Here is a 20,826-nt window from a genome sequence, read left to right on the forward strand (position 1 = left end):
TTTCTGATGGGGCAAAAACACCAAGATGGGCACATCCCGTGTGGATGGAGGGGGTGGCTCTCGTCTTGCCATGTCGCGGGTCGGTTGGCAGCGCTGTGCTTGCCAGGGAGCCACACCTTGCCATCTCTTCCCCAGGTCTCCTGGGGCCGACGTCAGCACCCCCCTTATGTGGACTTTTCTTGGGGGAGACAGACACTGCTCACGGGACCAGGTGACTGGGATTTTGGATCCTCCCCCGCCCTTATGCAGGACTGTGACTGTAGACAGGTTTGTCTGCTTCTCTACTCTGCGTTGTTCTGGAAAGCTGCAAAACCGGGATATCGGGTCAGACTTGGAGCACTGAAGGGGTCTTGATGACCAACCACTGAGCCAAACCCCTCACCTCAGGGGGACGAGATGGGTCCCCATTAGCCTCAGGTGTTTTTTTTTTTTTTTTTTTTTGAGATGGAGTCTCGCTCTGTCGCCCAGGCTGGAGTGCAGTGGCGCAATCTCAGCTCACTGCAAGCTCCATCTCCCGGGTTCACACCATTCTCCTGCCTCAGCCTCCTGAGTAGCTGGGACTACAGGTGCCCGCCACCACGCCTGGCTAATTTATTTATTTATTCTGTATTTTTAGTAGAGACGGGGTTTCACCGTGTTAGCCAGGATGGTCTCAATCTCCTGACCTCGTGATCCACCCATCTTGGCTTCCTAAAGTGCTGGGATTACAGGTGTGAGCCACCACGCCCAGCCGCCTCAGGTTTTTATGAGTCTGAAATTAAATGATTGAAAGATGCCTTGGCTGGGTGGGGTGGCTTAACGTCTATAATCTCAGCACTTTGGGGAGCCAAGGTAGGTGGATCACTTGAGGCCAGGAGTTTGAGACCAGCTTGGCCAAGATGGTGAAACCCTGTCTCTACTAAAAATACAAAAATAAGCCAGGCTGGGGGTGCATGCTTGTAATCCCAGCTACTCAGCAGGCCGAGGCAGGAGAATCACTTGAACTCAGAGACGGAGGTTGCAGTGAACCGAGATCGCACCACTGCACTCCAGCCTGGGAGACAGAGTGAGACTCTATCCCCACGAAGAAGAAAAAAAAGATGCCTTGAAAAACGTAAAGTGGTCCCTAAATATGAAAGTGACATCTACTGTTGTGTGGTTTTGTTGGTATCTGTAGGTCTTGCAGCTGTGTGAACTATTCCCACTTTAAGACCATACCATCTATTTCAGGAGTCAGGCAGTCATAAGACTTCTCAGTTTACATTTTGAAATGCGTGTGCAGTGGACAGATTTGGAGCAGACATTTGCAACATATATAACAAGTAATTGGCAAGCAAAATATGTAAAGATCTTATTATAGATTATTAAGAAAATGGGCCAGGTGCTGTGGCTTGTGCCTGTCATCCTAGCACTTTGGGAGGCTAAGGCAGGAGGATTGAGCTTAGGAGTTTGAGACAAGCTTGGGCAGCCTAATGAGACCCCATTTCTACAAAAAAAGAAAAAGATAACCTAATAGAAAAAAACCCGAATGAGACCCCATTTCTACACACACACAAAAGATAACCTAATAGAAGAAAACTGGGCAAAGAATAAGAACAGGGCTTTATAAAAGAGGGATCTTGAAATGTCCACTCACAGGAAAGGATGCTCAGAAGTGATCAGGGAAATTCAAATTAATGTTTAATTCAACCAAGTGATTAGCATTGAATGCTGCCATGGAGACAGTCATTGAAAGGTCTGAGTTTCACAGTGTTGATGGGTGGGCCATATGGGCAAATGGAAACGCACAGGCTGCCAGTGGGGACTACGCTGATGATGGGTCTGATTTGGAGAGCTATTGGCTGATACTAATGCAATTAAAAACATGCGTACCCCTTGTCCCCAGTAATTCTACTTTATATAAATACACCCTAAAGAAACTCTCGGGGCCAGGCGCGGTGGCTCAAGCCTGTAATCCCAGCACTTTGGGAGGCCGAGACGGGCAGATCACGAGGTTAGGAGATCAAGACCATCCTGGCTAACACGGTGAAACCCCGTCTCTACTAAAAAATACAAACAACTAGCCGGGCGAGGTGGCGGGTGCCTGTAGTCCCAGCTACTCGGGAGGCTGAGGCAGGAGAATGGCGTAAACCCGGGAGGCGGAGCTTGCAGTGAGCTGAGATCCGGCCACTGCACTCCAGCCTGGGCAACAGAGCGAGACTCCGTCTCAAAAACAAAACAAAACAAAACAAACAAACAAAAAACTCATGCAGTATCACAAGGAGACATATATGAGGTTGTTTACTGCAGCAATACCTGTAATAGTGAAAGACCCCACCAGTAAGGAATAAGATGTAGAATATCATATACATCTTAGTTATCATACCTACACTCGATAAACATTAAGATGGATTAGAATTACATGTTTTAACACAAATAGATCTAAAAAATATGATGGTCGATCAAACAATTGCCAAACCTTTTCTGTGTATGGTATGAATCAATTTGTATGATTTTTTAAAAAAGCTCATCTAAGAATTCATATGTATGCAGTAAATACATAAAATCGTGGAAACCACACACTGGTGTCATGGGGATACCTGTGGCTTGGGGATAGGAACACAGGGAACTTCAGCTCTGTTGTATTCCATTTCTTAAAAAATGATATTGGCCAGGCAGGGTGGCTCATGCCTGCAATCCCGGCACTTTGGGAGGCTAAGGTGGGAGGATTACTTGAGCTCAGAAGTTCGAGACCAGCCTCAGCAACAAAGTGAGACCCCATCTCTCTAAAACAAATAAAAAAGGAAATGATATGAAGCACATGATAGAATACTACTATTTGCTCATGTTGGGGGACGTGGGGCAAATAGAAATATGGGTGTTACTCTCCATGTGTTTTGATGTTTAATTTTTTCTTAATAAAAAGTGAATGCATAGAGGAGCAACAAAGGGCAAAAATGTGTAACCATTATAAACTGGGTTCTGCTTAAAAACACCTTTCAGTTTCCCGTTGGCCACAAGGGCATGGTTGTGGTTATAGGAGCTTGTATTCCACAGTGGGTGTTGACACCTTTTTTGGAACGACACTGTCAGATAAACTAGATATGCAAAGCCCTGGGTCCTGATATTTGTCTCACAGAGCCGACCCTCATCTCCTCTGCAGGAAAGTGCTGGATAAAATGCGTTTCACTGATTAGCCTTGCCTGCGCTGGCATGGCTCGCTCCCTAGACGATGGTGGGTCTTCTAGGTCTGGCTCTGGACAAAGTCCCTGGCATCAAACCCTCCCCTTTGGAGAGATCATAATTGAGGGACCATTTCACAGTAAGAAAATGCAGCTGCACCCTCTGTCCTCAGCCCTTGGAGCGGGGGTGCTGCCCACCTTCTGCAGGTATGAGGCATCGGGAAGTGAGGGAGACAGCAAGAGGCCCCTGCGGGACCCCCAGTGGGATCTCTTGCTCAGCTCTGGGCTCCCCATGGTCTTCCAGGGAGGGAGTCGAATCTCATCCACTCCTGGACCACAGCAGTGCTCCCCATGGTATCCCATCTGTGCTACCAGGTGACTCTGCAGAGAGTTCTGAAGTCATTTGGGATGAAAAGAATGCCTTTGCCTGTCCATTTCATCCCCTGGGCCACTTTGTTAAACTGCTCGTGCTTTCTCTCCGGCAGGCAACACCTGTTTCTTCTAGGCAGTTGAGTTCCTTTATTCAGAAAAACAAGCCTAAGACTGGTTCTAAGAGCAAAGCTGGGCAGCTTGCTCATCTTTCGAGCAGCTGTGCTATGGAGAGATGAAGGTGGGGTGCACAGGGCCCTGGCAGAGGCTGTGCCCCCTGTAGTGGCTAAGAAAATATTTCCAGACCCTGGAGTCTTTGCCTTTTCTCTTTTCTCCACATTGGCACCACATGGTATTGACAGTGAGGCCTTAGTGATTTTGGCGTGAAGGTCTTGTGATCTCTGACAAGTTGAATGAAAAGATGTCTTAAATTGGTCCAATCTAAAGAGTGCCTCCTTTTTCTCCAAACCACAAATAAAGACAGACAAGATGAATGATAGGCCTGTCTGCCTGTCTCTGTCTCTCTCTCTCTCACGCACGTGTGTACACATTTATTTGTTCAAATACAATTTCACTCTAGCATCTGGCCTCCAGGTGTGCGGTTCTTGTGCACAGGGACTTCTTGGCTGGGGAGAATCTGCCACTGAATGCTGAGCTAGGACGTGCACTTAGCTTCACCATCTGCACACCGAGTGATCAACAAAGAAAAGTCCCTCTGTTCTTGGTGTGAATCCAAATCCTGAAGCTCATTCCGCTGTGCTGGGGACAGAGGGCTGCGACCAGAGGAGAAGCAGTGATGTCGTCTTGTTCCTTGGTCCTCTTCCCCATCCATCCAAGCCCACCCATCTTCTTCTTTCCTCTTTCCCATCCATCCAAGCCCACCCATCTTCTTCTTTCCTTTTTTTTTTTTTTTTTTTTTTTTTTTTTTTTTACCGGTTGTTCTATTTTAAGTTCTCTGCTGGGCACTAAGGATATGAAAACACATAAAAGCAAATCTTGGCCCCGAGAATCTGAGTCTGTTTCTCAGGGAGCAGGTACAGAACAGATGCTGCACTTCGTCATGTGGTGAGCTGGAGGATGCTGTGGTCTGACTGTCTGTGTCTCCCCAGATTCCTGTGTTCAAATCCCCACCCCCACAGTGATGGTATTAGGATGTGGAGCCTCTGGGTGCTGATGAGCTTATGAGGACAGAGCTCTCTTGAAAGGGACCAGTGCCCTTAAAGAGGTGCCAGGCCTGGTGCGCTGGCTCACACCTGTAATCCCAGCACTTTGGGAGGCCGAGGTGGGTAGATCACTTGATGTCAGGAGTTCGAGACCAGTCTGACCAACATGGTGAAACCCCATCTTTACTAAAAATACTAAATTAGCCAAGCATGGTGGCGGGCACCTGTAATCCCAGCTACTTGGGAGACTGAGGCAGGAGAATCGCTTGAAGCTGGGAGGCAGAGGTTGCGGTAAGCTGATATCGTGCCACTGCACTCCAGCCTGCACAACAAGAGTGAAACTCCATCTCAAACAAACAAAAAAAAAGGGTGCCAGAGAGCTGGCTTGCCCCTTCAGGCAGATGAGGACACAGAAAGAAGGTGCTGTCTATGAAGAGAGCAGCTGTCACCAGGCACTGATCCTGGGCTTCCCAGCCTCTAGTAGATTTGTGTTTGTTTGAAAACCACCAGTTTTAGGTTTTGTTTTCTTTTATTTGAGCCAGGGTCTTGCTCTGTTGCGCAGGCTGGAGTGCAGTGGTGTGATCTCAATCTCCTAGGCTGAGGCGATCCTCCCACGTCAGCCTCCTGAGTAGCTGGGACTACAGACATGTGCCACCACATCTGTCTAATTTTTTAATTTTTGTAGAGACCGGATTTCATTATGTTGCCCAGGCTGGTCTTAGGCTCAAGGGTTCCTCCCTCCTCAGCCTCCCGAAGTGTTGAGATTACAGGCATGAGCCACTGTGCCCAGCCACATAGAATTTGTTTTAGCAACCCCAGCAGACTAGGACAAGGCATGAGCAAACAAGAAAGGAACAACTGACTCTTAACTCCGCCAAGGACATTGGAGAAGACGGAAGAGGGATAACTGCTGACCTTCTAAAGTCTTGGATCAATAGTCAATCACGTAGCATAAAGAACAACTACATTTTGATTCCCATGGTGCTCTGCGGTTTACAAAGCTTTATAATGACTTCGATTAATGGCAGCACTCTTCCAGGGTGAGGATGAAGAAACAGAAGATTCGTTGGTGTGGCTTTTTTTCCCCTTCATACTTTTTCTAGCAGGCACGAAAACGAGAGTGAGACTTAATTCCCTGGAATTTTACATGTATAACAGGGCTTACTGTAATCCTTCTTATGCTTATAGTTTTCAAAGACCTGGGAGAGGCTTTGATCATAAAAGGCAAGATTTGACCATCCAGAGAGTATGGGATTTTGCCTACGAGCCTCTGGGAATCTGGGCAGCAGAACAGAAATAGGTCATTTATAAAACTTAAATTTAACTGAGCCATAGGAAAAGAAATCCACCACAAGCTAACTTCAAAGAGTCCAATTGTCAGGTTTTTCCTGCTTCTTTGGTGTCAGAGGGGTCCCTTGCTGCTTCTAAAATATCGTGGAGTATAAACTTGTATTCAAGAAATACAGATAAGATACGATTTAGGTGCAGTTTTGGTTAAATACGGCATTGATGAGAGCAGTATTACTCAAGAGGCCGGGTGCTACTGAGTTCCCACATCCAGCCCCCAACCTGTGCTTGCCCCACCAACCAGCTCCCACACCCAGCAGGCTGAATCTAAAACTGGCCTGGTCTATAATGCCCTTCCTCAGATGATCTGACAGCCCATGGATTAATTCTGTGTCTCTTTCAAACAGGGCAACAGAATTGCCAAGACTTGATAAAGCCCAATAATATTTCTAGTAACAAGTAAACTGAGAGCCTGGTTGGGCGCTGGTTCTTATTTTGTGTTGGGCTCCCAGGCCAGCCTGCGACAATGTGTTCCTTTGCATTCAACAAACATTCACCGCCAGGCTTCCTAAGCTGGAGTCCCTGGGTGTGTGCTTTGCAGACCTTGGCTGTAAAGTATCTCATTGGTCTTTCTCTCTGGCACCTCTTGTTATGCCTCCAGCTGCAGCCGAGTGTCAGGACCTTGGTCACCAAGTGCTATGATTGCAGGCACTCTGTGCTGACAGGTGACCTGGTTGCCTCAGACCAGGTGTGACTCATTATTTTCCTCCTGACGTTCCAAGCACTGAAGTAAATGATTGATGGAGGGAGAGATCCAAAGTGTCAGAGAAGTCTCTCTCTTAGCCATGAATAACAAGCTACCTTGAACTGGTGTTTCCTTTGCATATTTTGTTTCTAAGCAAATCGAGGTCCGGGTAGAGTTTTGCCCTTGAGCAGCTTCATGAGGTCAAGGATGGGTGCTCACTCCACTCTGCACGGAAACACTGAGAGTGGAATGAAAACACAACCAGAGAGAATGTCCTCCCCACCAGAAGGTCACCTTGAGACAAGCCTCCATGCATCATCGCCAACCTCACACAGTGATACCTCTTCATGCTGGGGAGCAATTCCATCCAAGTAAGTGGAGGGTGGGGACAGTTTCTCTCCCTCTGTGGACATGCCAGACTGAGTCCTTGGCAGTACTCTGTTTTCCCGGGAGGCCCTTTTGCCCAAACTGGGACATCTGGTTCCCTTAGGAAATCAGAATGTTCCCCTGGGCTTGTGGCATGCTCCCAGGTGGACACTCCTCTGGGAGGGCAGCTGCTTGGGACAGGATCACTTCACAGGACCTCAGGAAGTTACAGGAGGAGCTTGGACCCAAATCCTGCCCAGTGCAGTCAGGAAACACAGCTATGAGAGTGTTCCCTGCAAGGCCAGAGATGATGGCTTTAATATTACCTCTCTCTCTTTCTCTCTCATCTATCATCATCTATTCCTTCTATTATCTATCATCCCTCTATCTTCCTACCCATCCATCAGTCATCTATCTATTCATTTATCTATCCATCCATTGATTATCTATCATCTGTCGATTTTTCTTTAGAGACAGGGCCTCACTATCTTGCCCAGGCTGGAGTGCAGTGGCTATTTGCAGGAGTGATCCCACTACGGATTATCATGGGTGTTTAGACTTGCTCCATTTCCAATATGGGCTGGTTTACCCCTCCCTAGGCAACCTGGCAGTCCCTTGATCCCGCGAGGTCACCATATGGATGTCGAACTTAGTGTGGACCCCTAATCTGCATGGTGTACCACAGCCTAGAACTTCTGGACTCAAGCGATCCTCTTGCCTCAGCCTCCTGAGTAGCTGGTGTTACAGGTGTGTGCCACTGGCTATCTATCTGTCTGTCAATCATCTATTTATCAGTTTATTATCTATCTATTGATCTATCATCAATCATCTGTATATCTATCATCAATCAATCAGTATATCTGTCTCTTGAGCTATCATTCATCTATTGATCTATCATTGATCTATTATTTAATGGGCATGCACTTAATGTGTAATACATGGCTCTGAACTGAGTCTCGGGAAGGGAAGTGCAAAGATCTTGGCTTCCCTTTAAGACCCTCCCATTTAAAAGAGGATAAAAGATGCATCAGCTTTATTAACATCGTCTCAACAGAAGCCAGAATGGAGTGAATGCCACACAAGAGGAAAACAGTGCTTGAGAATACGTTGTTTTAAAAAAAATGCATCATGGAGAAAGGGAATTTGAACTCTGCATCTCCAGTCAAGGAATGACATGAACTGAAACATGCATGTTCTGGAAAATTGGTCAGGTTGTGGTGTGTGGTGTAGACAGGCAGCTGGCAGAGCTGGAGGCCAGATCTGGAGTTGGGAGAGACAGTGAGAGAGGAATGTGATGCCCAGGCCATGCCTGCCAGGGCTGGACTGGGTGCCCAGGTGGATGAAGCCTGGGTGGGCATTCAATTGCTGGGACACAATGTTTGCTCTTCAAACAGAACACCTATCAAGGGAGATCTCAGCATCAGGTGGCCCAGCCTGAGCAGTGCTTGCTGAAGGCGTGTGGAGCAGCAATAGTTGGTTGTCTCAGCGGACACAGGGGCTGTCATGTCTTTATCCTCCAGGACTTGGAATGATGCTATTCACTATGTGACATTTGCATCTCTGGAGCACTGACTTCGAGCCACCATGTGGTCTATTTAAATTGTGTGTTACTTGGCTATGGCTGCCATAACAAAAGATCACAGATTGGGGGCCTTAAATAATAGAAATAAATTGTCCCCAAGTTCTAGAGGCTGGAAATCCAAGATCAAACTGTCAGCAGTTTGGATTCCCCTGAGGCCTCTCTCCTCAATGTGCAAACCACCTTCCTTCGCATGGTGTCTTCACGTGGTCTCTCCTCCGTGTGTACGCATCCTTGGTGTCTCTTCCTCTTCTTATAAGGAACCAGACCTATTTGGTTTAGGGCCTCACTCTTATGACCTCATGTGACCTTAATTATGCCCTCAAAGGCCCCATCTCCAAATACAGTCACTTCGAGGGGTAGGGCTTCAACATATGAATTTGGGTGAGGGACACAATTTAGTCCATACCATATGGCTACTTGGTATATTTCTTTTATACTATAAGCTTCTAAAGACCAGGGACCATGTTTTATTCACCTTCCACAGTGTCTGACACAGAGACAATCCCCATATACTGGTTGAATTAATGGGCTGCAGAATGAAGCCAGAGTTACAGGGCTGCTGCCTCCAGCTGCCCAGGCTTTGCACTGAAGAGCTCCACCTAGAGGACGCCGTGAATATTGCTGCTTGGGGTTATGTAGGGCTATGTCCCGCTGGGTGGCCATGATTCTTACTCCGGTGGAGGGAATTTGGGATGTGTCTTTTTAATTTTCTAAAAGTTGCCATCTTCTGCTTCCACGGCTGTGTAAACTCTGAGTGCCTCAAGTGTAAATAGTGTTATATCAATTAGTCTGTAACAGAAACCTCATGTTAAATACAGGAAACCTCATGTCAAATACAAGAGGATTTTTTTTTTTTTTTTTTTTTTTTTTTTTTTTACATAGTAAGTCTGGAGATAGGCAATTGCTGCCTGTGGTTTAGAGCAGAGGTTTATAATTTTTTTTCTGATAGCCAATATTTTTAGCATTGTGGGCCAAGTAGTCTCAGTTACAACCACTCCCCTTTGTCATGGACAGGGCAAAATTAGCTTCAGACAAATAAATGAGCATGAGTGTGTTCCAATAAAAATTTATTTACGAAAACAAGTAGTGGGCCAAATTTGACTCATGGGCCATAGTTTGCCAACCATGAATAACAGCTTCTCGTTTCCTCTCATACTTGTTTCCGGTCACCTCTGGTCTTTTCACTTCATTATTAAATCCTTAGAGGGGACTACAACCTTTACAGTCTAACTTTGTAAAAAGATGACTCAAATTTTCCGACTCTTGTCTAAAAAAACACCACACACACCTCAATAGCTCCCTTCATGCTGTATAGATTTCCAGGCAGGGAACAAAAGACAGAAAGAGACGGGAAGGCAGGAAGGAGACTATTATGCATTGCTGGCTCAGCAGTAATCATTGGCAGCTTTCAGAGAGTCCGGGAGGTGAGGGCTCAGGCAGCTTTGGGGCATGGTTGATGGGGTATGATGAGAACCAGGAGGCATCTGTCCTGTGTGTTGGAGGATTTGGGGAAGCAGATTCTGTGGTGTGTCTCAAGTATCCATTCTGATGCTGCCTCCTCCAGGAGTATTTTATGAGAAGGCAGGGATTCTCTGCAAAGCTCAGGCTCTGCTCTGTTTTCCATGAGTCTTTCCAAATCCCAGAGCTCAGATCCTGATGAAACTCTTTCAATCTTGTGAGGAGTGGGGTGCGGCAGAAAGTCCCTAAGCTCCCAGACCCAGGGAGAGCCGTGTTCTCCGGGACCTACAGTGTAATAGTTTCTCTTTTTGCTCCCTCCCCTGCCATCCCTCCCTGCTTTCCAGAATGAGTCTACGGTGAGGACTGGATAGGACAGGAAGAGAGATGCCTGGAGTTACCATAGAATCAAGGAGATCTGACACAGAAAAGAAGGAAACGACCCTGGACCCGTCCAGCCTCTTACCTTGATTTGGGAGTCACCCGGAGGATGGCCTGGGTCCCTGGTTTTCAAATCTCTTCAGCAGTTCTGACACCCGTCCTGGCCACAGCCCCTCCCTTTCCAACCCTTTCCTCACTGCATTCTCTTTCCAACCTTCCGTGTCTTTTTTTTGGATGCATTGCTGGGAATGCCTGCTACAGAGTTAATTATGCCTCCTCCAAATTAATATTTTGCAGCCCTAACTTCCAATGTGATTATATTTGGAGGGAGGGCCTTTAAGGGGGTGAATACGGTTAAAGGAAATCATAAAGGTGGGACCGTTCTTTTAAAAAAACCTGGTGATCTTATATAAAAAGGAAAAAGGCACCAGAGATCTCTCTCTGTCTCAGACAGAAAAAGCTACGGGAGGACACAGTGAGAAGGTGGCTGTCTGCACGCCAGGACAACAGCCCTCACCAGAACCCAATCACACCAGCACTTTGACCTTGGACTTACAGCCTCCAGGACCTTGAGAAAATAAATGTCTGCTGTTTAAGCTGCCCAGACTGTGGGGCTCCGTTGTGGCAGCCGGTAAGACAGTACCCATTCCCCCTGCAGTCCTGGAAGGCACAGGTCAGTGTGTGGGTTCTGGATATTTGTGGCTTTAGCAGCTGGAATTTTTATTTATTTATTTATTTGAAATAGGGTCTGACTCTGTCACCCAAGCTGGAGTTGAGTGGTGCAATCACAGTTCATAGCAGCCTTCAACTCCTGAGTCCAAGTGATCCTCCTGCCTCAGCCTCATGAATAGCTGGGACCACAGGTGTGCACCACCATGCCTGGCTATTTTTAAAAATGTTTTGTAGAGATAGGGTCTCGCCATGGTTCCCAGGCTGGTCTTGATCTCCTGGGCTCAATAAGTCCTTTCACCTTGGCCTCCCAAGATTGCTGCGATTATAGGCGTGAGCCGCTACATTCAGCACACCTGGAATTTTTAGATGCCAATGTAGTCTCAGCACTTTCTCCAGACATCCACACTAATGTGGTGAGGTGTACTGCTGGCTTAAACAACAATAACAGTAACAACACAACACCACAATGCCAGCGTGCTCCCTGCCTATCCTCCTTCTCACTGTGAAACATATTTCGGATTGTGGAGAAAGCTTTCTAGTTAAGCAGGAAATTCCTTTCCATCTTTTAGGGCTCAGCTCATTTCTGACCCCTGCAAATGCTCCTGAATTTCCTCCCAGGCTGAAGAATCCTTCTCTCTCTGGGTTTCCAGGTACCTTGCTTATACTCTACCCAAAGCACTTTGCTTTTAATTCTGTAATAGTTCCTCTCTTTCTTGATTCGAATACTTTATTCATGTGCTTGTAAAGTTTCCCAGACTGCAAGGACATTGAGGCTAGAGGCCAAGTCCTGTCTGCCCTCACCCCAGGAGCTCCATGCCCAGCACACAGCCAGGCTCAGAGAATGAGCTCCAAATGTGTTTGCAGGATGAGGGCCAAGGTGAACAGTGACCTTCAGGGGCCCTGGCTGCTGGTGCCATGTGGGAGGGACGTCTGTTGGTCCTCATCGGTCATTCCGGTTGCACCTTGCTGCTGTGCTCGTTTGGCACAGAGGGCTGAACCGGGCACCTCGGCCATTTTGATTTTTTAACCATCATTTCCCAGGGCGACCCTGAGCCAGGCCGCAGCACTGAAGGGAGCCCTGTTGTGCGAGCAGGTCCGGGATGACTGTGTGCCGAGGGCAGTTGTGGCGTCAGTGGGTAAAGGAAGGAAGTTGCCCTTTGGCAGTGTTTAAAATCTGGAATCTAAGTTTTATTCATGGTGTGGTGTAGAGACGAGTGAATGTGGAACTACCTGAGCGTGTTCCCCACACAAAGGAGTCATCCCTCCCAGCAGATTTCCAGAACCTCTCGGAATAAACCTTCTGGCCCATGTGTGGATCAACAACAGCTGCTCTCTCACAGCTGCCACAACTGTAGCTGTCCTTTAGGGCTCCTAAACTTCCAACCAGGGTGCCCTGGCAGAAAGCACTTCATGATGAGTCAAGAATGAGCCCAGCATTGGAAAGGCTGCAGCACCTGTCTCCAAGCCTGAGCACTGGCAAACCCACAGACCAAGAGGGGCAGCCTTGCCATCAGTGACGTCGCCTTTGGATCCCTGGGCATCTCCACGGGGTTTCACCTGCTGCCCATGCAGGGGTCCCCTCTGGATGTGGCCTGGCTCAGGGTCCACCTGGGAAATGAGAGCCAAAACACATTATGATGATGGCTCCACTCTTTTCATGGGAAAAAGTATATATTTAGAATTATATATACTTTTTATATTTATATGTATATATATTTATATTTTATATTTATACTTTTTATAGTTTATATTTATATGGATGCAGTTTATTTTATTTTTTAATTAATTGCTTTTAATTTTTGAGACAGGGTCTCATGCTGTCACCCAGGCTGGAGTGCAGTGGTATGATCATGGCTCACTGTAGCCTCAACCTCCCGGGCTCAAGTGATTTTCCTGCCTCAGCCTCCAGAGTAGCTGAGACCACAGGCGTGAGCTACCATGCTGAGCTAATTTTTAAAAATTTTGTAGAAATCGGGTCTCACTATGTTGCCCAGGCTGGTCTTGAACTCCTGGGCCCAAGTGACCCTCCCACCTTGGTCTCCCAAGTGCTGGGATTACAGGTGTGAGCCACCATGCCCAGCTCTGGACACAGTTTAGATGACCCAGTTTTTGGGCAACATCCAAACCATCTTAGGTGCCAGTTGAGCATCGAGCCTGAGCAGGGTATGGGCCTTGGGCACACCGATGTCGGAGGGCTTCTTTCCAGCCTGTTTGACCAGCACCTGTCAGCTTTGACATCCATAAGAAGCCCAAGTGTGTGGTTGTCCTCTGTTAGGTTGGTGCAAAAGTACTTGCAGTTTTTGCCATCCAAAGTAATGGCAAAAACCGTGATTACTTTTGCACCAACCTAATAACTTATTTATGGCTGTCTCGGGTTGGGGACACTCCTTGGGGTGCTCTTCCAAGGATATCTGGGCTGTCTGCGGAGCTGCAGCGTCTTGGGCCGCCGGAGGGTGACTGACGGCGGATCTACTTTTTGTGGCTGTGGACATCTTTCAGCACTGCCTCCTTGGCCCTCAAAGCCCCTAGTTCGGCTTGGGCTTTGGGAGGGGCAGGAGCCTCCTTCATTACCTTGGGCGCCATCTTGAGAAAAGGGTCCTGGCAGCTCCGTTTCCGGTACCTCCCACGGGTGGCAGATCTTCGAGATGGCAGCCGGGGGGAAATGCTGGTGTCTTGCCTGTTTTACAGATGTGGAGTGGTCTGGGAGATTAAACCATTTCCTCCAGACCACATCGAAGAGGAACCCAGCTGTGCCCGACCTCTCCTTTCTTCTTACTGCTTCTGCAGAGGTGGAGACGCCCGCGTGGCCCATGTTGTCCTCCTCTGCCCACTCCAGGTCAGGCATCCCCCTTCCTGTCACATGCTCTCTGATGGCTTCACTGTCCTGGACACCCCCTCAGATCTGTGCTGTCTCAGAGAAAGCAAACGAGAATGGGCCCACGGTGCTCCTCCTCTTTGGAAATGGATTTTTACCTTTGTGAGAGCTTTCAGAGGCACAGTCCTGGGGCTGTGTAGGAACAGGGGGCCTCGTCGGGGCTCTTTTCCTTTCAGGGGCCTTCTTCTCTATAAAAAAACAAAAATGCAATTTTATGATTGTTGTACAAAGATGAATGTGATCTAGGCTGGATTCATAGCTGTATATTATTATTATATTAAAATTTGATTTTAAAAGAAGTGAGGGCTGGACGTGGTGGCTCACGCCTGTAATCCCAGCACTTTGGGAGGCCGAGGTGGGCGGATCACGAGGTCAAGAAATTGAGACCATCCTGGCTAACGTGGTGAAACCCCGTCTCTACTAAAAAATACAAAAAAAATAGCCAGGCATGGTGGTGGGCGCTTGTAGTCCCTGCTACTCGGGAGGCTGAGGCAGGAGAATCGCTTGAACCCAGGAGTCAGAGGTTGTAGTGAGCCGAGATCACGCTACTGCACTCCAGCCTGGGCGACAGAGCGAGACTCTGTCTCTAAATAATAAATAAATAGAAGTGGAAGTAAGAACATTTCTTGGGTCCCTAAAAGATTGTGGGCCCCAGACACTGGAGGATAAGTCACCCTGAGCATCCTACCCTTTATAATGAGTGGGAATTTAGCCACTGGGATGCCCCGAAAGGGGCTGCTTTGGGAAGTGATCCTTCTGGGATCCTGTAAACTGCTGAAGATCAGAACAAAAGGGGAGATTCTTGAGGTTAGCTTTTTAACTTTTTTGAGACTGGGTCTCACTCTGTCACCCAGGCTGGAGTGCAGTGGCGTGATCTTGGCTCACTGCAGCCTTGATCTCTCATGCTCAAACAGTTTTCATGCCTCAGTCTCCAAAGTAGCTGGGCTGGGACTACAGGTACACACCACCATGCACGGCTGATTTTTTAATTTTTTGCAGAGACAGGTTCTCCCTATGTTGCCCAGGCTGAGGTGAGCTTTTAGTGTTACTGTTAAGCTGCTTGAAGCTCGGGGTCCTCTGCATGTTCTTAGTTTTCATGAATGAGCCGCAGGTTCACCCCTAAATATTTGCCAGCCACTGCTCAGGCACAGATTTGTGGTCCAAGTCGTCTGTGCACAGACGTCCTGAACCCCATTGGCCCTGACCTGCGGGTCCAAGCGCGCAGCAGGCTCAAAAGCTGCCCAAGTCCATTTGCAACCCGGCTGGTGCTTAGCGTTTGGCCACACGGGGGCACCAGCGGGACAGTCTAGACTGGCCTTCGTCCCATCTGGGCTGCGGGAGCCGCCGCAGGAGGAGCCGCGGGAGAAGCCTTGGGCCTCCCCAAGCTAGCTGTGGCGTGGGCCCAGAGGGCGTCGTCTAGAAGGCCCCTGCTCCCTGCCACCATCAGTAACTCCCAGCCCTGGAGACATTAAAGGCAACTCAGTCTCAGGGAGCCACGGGCTGGGTGGAGCTGGGTTGTCCTGATTACAGGTCTTTCAGAGCCTGGGGGTGTCACACTCTGGGCCTCGGACTTCTTATCTGAAACACGCAGGGTGCACGCTAAAGGTCTCGAAGGTCACTTTATGCTCTCAATTCTTCTAAAATTAAAATTAATGTAAAAAGACTTTTTAGCTTTATCGAGGTATAATTGACAAATAAAAATTGTATATATTTAAGGTGTACGTGATGCTTTGATATATGTATAGACTGAAATGATTCTCACAGTCAAGCTAATGAAAAAACTCATCAGCTCACATAGTGACAGTATTTCTGGTGTGTGGTGAGAAGATCTTATCTTTTTAGCAAATTGCCAGGATACAGTATTATTAACTGTACTCACGATGCCATACATTAGATCTCAAATAACTTACTTATCCTGCATAGCTAAAATGTTATACCCTTTGACTGATTCAGATCTTAATTCTGCAATAAATGCACCAGGGCCGAAGTGTAAGCAGACAAGGAGTGTCTGCAGGGACCACCATAAAATTTTTTGTTTTTTGTTTTTTTGAGACAGAGTCTCACTCTGTTGCCCAGGCTGGAGTGCAGTAGTGTGATCTCGGCTCACTGAAGCCTTGACGTCCTGGTGAGAGGTGACAGTGTGTTAGTAGCCCGCACTCTCAGCGTCTCCTTGGCCTCAGTGTCCACTCTGGCAGTGCTTAAGGAGTCCTTCAGCCCACCACGGCACTGTGGGAGCCCCTCTCTGGGCTGGTTGAGGCTGGAGCCGCCTCCCTCTGCTTGCGGGGAGGTGTAGAGGGAGAGGCGTGGGCGGGAACCGAGGCTGCACTCGTGGGCTGGTGTGAGTTCCCACGGGCGTGGGCACAGGCTCGGTGGGCCCCACACACGGAGCGGCCGGCCGGCACCACCAGCCCAGGGCAGTGAGGGGCTTAGCACCCGGGCCAGCAGCTGCGGAGGTTGCACCGGGTCCCCCAGCAGTGCTGGCCTGCCAGGGCCACACTCAAATTCTGGCTGGGCCTTAGTTGTCTCCCGGCGGGGCATGACTCGGGACCTGCAGCCCGCCCTGTCTGAGCTCTTCCCCCTGTGGTGGGCTCCAGCGCGGCCTGAGCCTCCCCGATCGGGCGCTGCCCCCTGCTTCCTGGCGCCAGTTCCCATCAACAGCCCAGGGGCTGAGGAGTGCAGGCCCCGCTCGGACCGGGACCAGCATGCAGCTCCGCCTACAGCCCCAATGCAGGATCCACTGGGTGAAGCCAGCTGGGCTCCTGAACCCTAGGTGGACTTGGAGAACTTTTATATCTAGCCAAGGATTGTATGTGCACCAATCAGCACTCTGTGTCTAGCTCAGGGTTTGTAAATAACCAATCAGCACTGTGTCTAGCTCAGGGTTTGTGAATACACCAATTGGTACTCTGTATCTAGCTACCCTAGTGGAGACTTGGAGGACTAGCACTCTGTGACTCTGTCTAGCTCAAGGATTGTAAATGCACCGATCAGTACTCTGTGTCTAGCTCAGGGTTTGTAAATACACCAATCAGCACTCTGTGTCTAGCTCAAGGTTTGTAAATACACCAATTAGTACTCTGTATCTAGCTAACTAGCACTCTGTCACTCTGTGTCTAGCTCAAGGATTGTAAAGGCACCAATCAGCACTCTGTCAAAACGGACCAATCAGCTCTCTGTAAAATAGACCAATAGCAGGATGTGGGTGGGGCCAGATAAGGGAATAAAGCTGGCTGCCTGAGCCAGTCAGCGGCAACTGACTCGGGTCTATTTCCACGCACTGGAATTTTTACTCTTTGGCTGTTTGGGTCCACACTTGCTTTATGAGCTGTAACACAATGAAGGTCTGCAGCTTCACTCTTAAGCCAGCGGGACCACGAACCCACCGGAAGAACGAACAACTCCAGACGCGCTGCCTTTAAGAGCTGTAACACTCCCCACAAAGGTTTGCAGCTTCACTCCTGACAGTGAGACCACGAACCCACCAGAAGGAGGAAGCTCCAGACATATGTGATGTCTGAAGGAACAAACTTCCAGACACACCATCTTTAAGAACTGTAACATCGTGAGGGTTAGCTGTTTCATTTTGAAGTCATTGAGACCAAAAACCCACCAATTCCGGACACACTGGGTTCAAGTGATCCTCCCATCTCAGCCTCCCCGAGTACACCTGGGACCACAGGTATATCCTGCCACATCCAGGGACTGTAGGAATTTAATCCACTTGAGCCACCAGCCTGGGTTACAGCCTCCTGCCCTGCAGCCTGCTCTTCCCTAAACCCTGGTGGAATGAGGCCACCCTGTTGGTCAGAACCATCTCTTGAAAGACCCCGGCAGCTTGGACGTGAATCCCAGTGAACTTTAAAGTCTCTACCCTGGAAAAGCTGCAGCTTCAGGTCCATGACGTGCAACCCACGTGCTGGCATGACGACACGGTGCCTGTGCCACAGAGACCCCTGCTCTACGTGCGACGATGTGCCCTCTGCCCTCTCCATTGCCCCATAATACCCTCCTGTCACTTTCCCTTGGAGAGACGCTGCTTTGGGAATATGCCCAGTGCCCTCCTTGTTGGAGCCAAGTAATAAACTCTTACTGATCAAAACTTGCATTCTCACGGAGAGTCATTGTTGCTTGACAGGGAATGAACCCTGGTATTTTTAGGGCAGCAGAAGCTCGTGTTTCACAGCACGGCCAGTTTCTGATACCTGCTCGGCCATTACGTTGGTTGGATGACCTGAAGCAAGTCACCTTTCCTCTCGGATTCTCTCTTTCATTGTGTGTTGTTGGCCCTGTTGTTTCGTTTTTTTTTTTTTGTTTTTGAGACAGTCTCATTTTGTCACCTAGGTTGGAGTGCAGTGGCATGATCTCAGCTCACTGCAACCTTCGCCTCTTGGGTTCAAGTAATTCTCATGCCTCAGCCTCCCGAATAGCTGGCACTACAGGAATACGCCACCATATCTGGCTAATTTTTGTATACTTTGGAGAGGCGGGGTTTCGCCATGTTGTCCAGGCTGGTCTTGAACTCCTGAGCTCAAGTAATCCTCCTGCCTCAGCCTCCCAAAGTGCTGGGGTTACAGGCGCGAGCTGCTGCGCCCAGCCAGCCCTGTCCTTTCTATGGGCCCCAGCCTGTGTGGGAGCATTCTTTGTGGGGTGAGAGGGGAGTCTATGTAAACCTTGCTTTCTACCGCCATCCCACACACTGGGTGAGGAAGGTCTGGCTGGGGGCTGTCTCAGAGGAAGGGAGCTGAATACAGGGGACCAGGTAATTCCAGCACCTGGAGACTAGAACCTTCCACTGTCCTGCTGCTGAGGCCTAGAGGGACAGCTGAGTCTGGGTAGAAAAAACAGGAGAACTGAGCCTGAAGCAGCAAGTCCACCCAGTTGTCTAACAGCCATAGCTCTGCAACCCTGGCTCCCACGTGGCTTCGTCCAGACCCAGCAACGAACCGCTTCACCAGGTGCTTGTTATTTAAAATGTTTCCACCACCCTGTGACTTCTCTTCAATTTAACCATCTTGATGTCTTGCCACCTGGCCCTGAACAGGGGTGCGGAGGAGTTAGCTGGGCGCTGACGGAGAACGCAGAGTTCTGGGTCCTGCTCCGGGTTGGTTTTGTGGAAATGTATTGAGGGAATGAATCATTTTCATCAATGGGTGTTTTCCCTCCTATCTTTTCATTTCTTCTTGTTTTACAACATCTTAGTATCTTGGTTCTGGGAAGGCGAATGTGAACATTTTTCAGAACCAGCAATTTTCCCGTCTTCTGTTTGGTCTGGGGGTGGTGTCCTGGCCTCTCCTGGTGATGTGGTTGGTGGCTGTGGAAGGCTGGTGGGAGGTGCACGTTCCACAACACCCCGAGACCCTCGGTAAGCTCCCACCTGCCTGCTCTTGCTTTCGGCCCTAAGGGTCAGCTGGTGGGGCCACCACTCAGCTCAGGGCTGGTGCAGGGTGCTCAGGGCATGTCTTTTGTCCTGATGGGCTCTGAAGGCCGGTACCTCAATTCTGCCTTTTGGTTTTCTTAAGCGAAGGAGAAACAGCCAGCCCGGGGTGGACGGGATGACACTCGGCTCCGAGTGGAGGCTGGAACACAAAGCGAGTTTCTGCTGAGTGTGGGTTCCTCCTCCGCCATCTGGCAACCTCCCCATTTCTTCCTCCTCCCCCTGTCCCACGCACTCATCAACCACCTAAACCTAAACCACTTTCCCAGTGGCTCCCTCCTCCTTCCTCTCTGGATCCTGGGACTTTGTGGCCCATGAGATACCGCCAGCTTCCCTGACCTGGAGGCCAAGGTGACCTGCCCAATAGCCTTGAGTTTGGCAGGGCAGGTGTCCCGAGCCCTCCCTCCCTGGCACCCCAGCCACCTCCCCCACAGCCTGCCCATTCTCCATCTCTCCCTACCACCCCGAAGCCAGGCTCCAAAGCCAGTCATAACAAGGCACCAGAAAGGAAAGCGGGAGAAAAGGAAAAACATGTATCTTGGCCTCAACACAAACCCAGAGACGATTCACTTCCAAACCACTGAAAACAAGGACGTGCCAGGGCTGTGATGCAAGGGTCTGATGTGGTGTGCTTACTCCTGGCCTTGCAGAAAGGGGTCTCTATTGGGGGGTGGGACTTGAGAATGGGGAGCGACGAGGGAGGGGACAGTCCCCCCACTCTGAAGCACGGCTGAAAGTTGAGCCCCCATAGGGCTTCCCAGGGAGCAGGCACAGGGGAGGAAGTGGCTGTCTGGAGGGCAGACTGTCAGGCAGCCTTTGCCAGTCCTGGCCCCTCTTCCCCCTCCTCAGCCCTGCAGGCAACCCCAGCCTCTCCCAGAGGGCCTGACTGTGGTTTTTCCTGTTAACTCTGCCTGTTCTTCTTCTGCGGCCTTTGAAGCTCAGCTCTTTCCTTCTATGCTGTGATCTCAAATCCCGGCCCCTCCGCTTCCTTCGGTGGGGGATTATCCTTTCTTTCCAGGTCCCTGCATCCTTGTCCAGGAGCAGCCATCAGCGTGGAGCTGGAGCCTGGAGATCTTGCTCCCTGTTGCGTCTAGGGCTCAGGGGCATGGCTGCCGACTACACAGGGGGCAGGTGGGTGTGTGTGCTCCCTGCAGAGGGACAGGTCTGGCATGGGTCAGATGCCTGCTGTTGTGTTCTGTGGGACTTGGAGGGGTGTCCCTGACACTGAGCAGCTCCTTTCTTCTCACACAGTTCTGGAAAAACCCATGAGGCTGGGGCAATTGCTGCTCAGAGAATGTCTCTTACAAGGGAAGAGGTGGAAGGATTCATGCATTCCTTCACTCACTCATTCACTTAC

This window comes from Rhinopithecus roxellana, chromosome 11 (genome assembly GCF_007565055.1).
Source record: "Rhinopithecus roxellana isolate Shanxi Qingling chromosome 11, ASM756505v1, whole genome shotgun sequence".
Taxonomy (NCBI): domain Eukaryota; kingdom Metazoa; phylum Chordata; class Mammalia; order Primates; family Cercopithecidae; genus Rhinopithecus; species Rhinopithecus roxellana.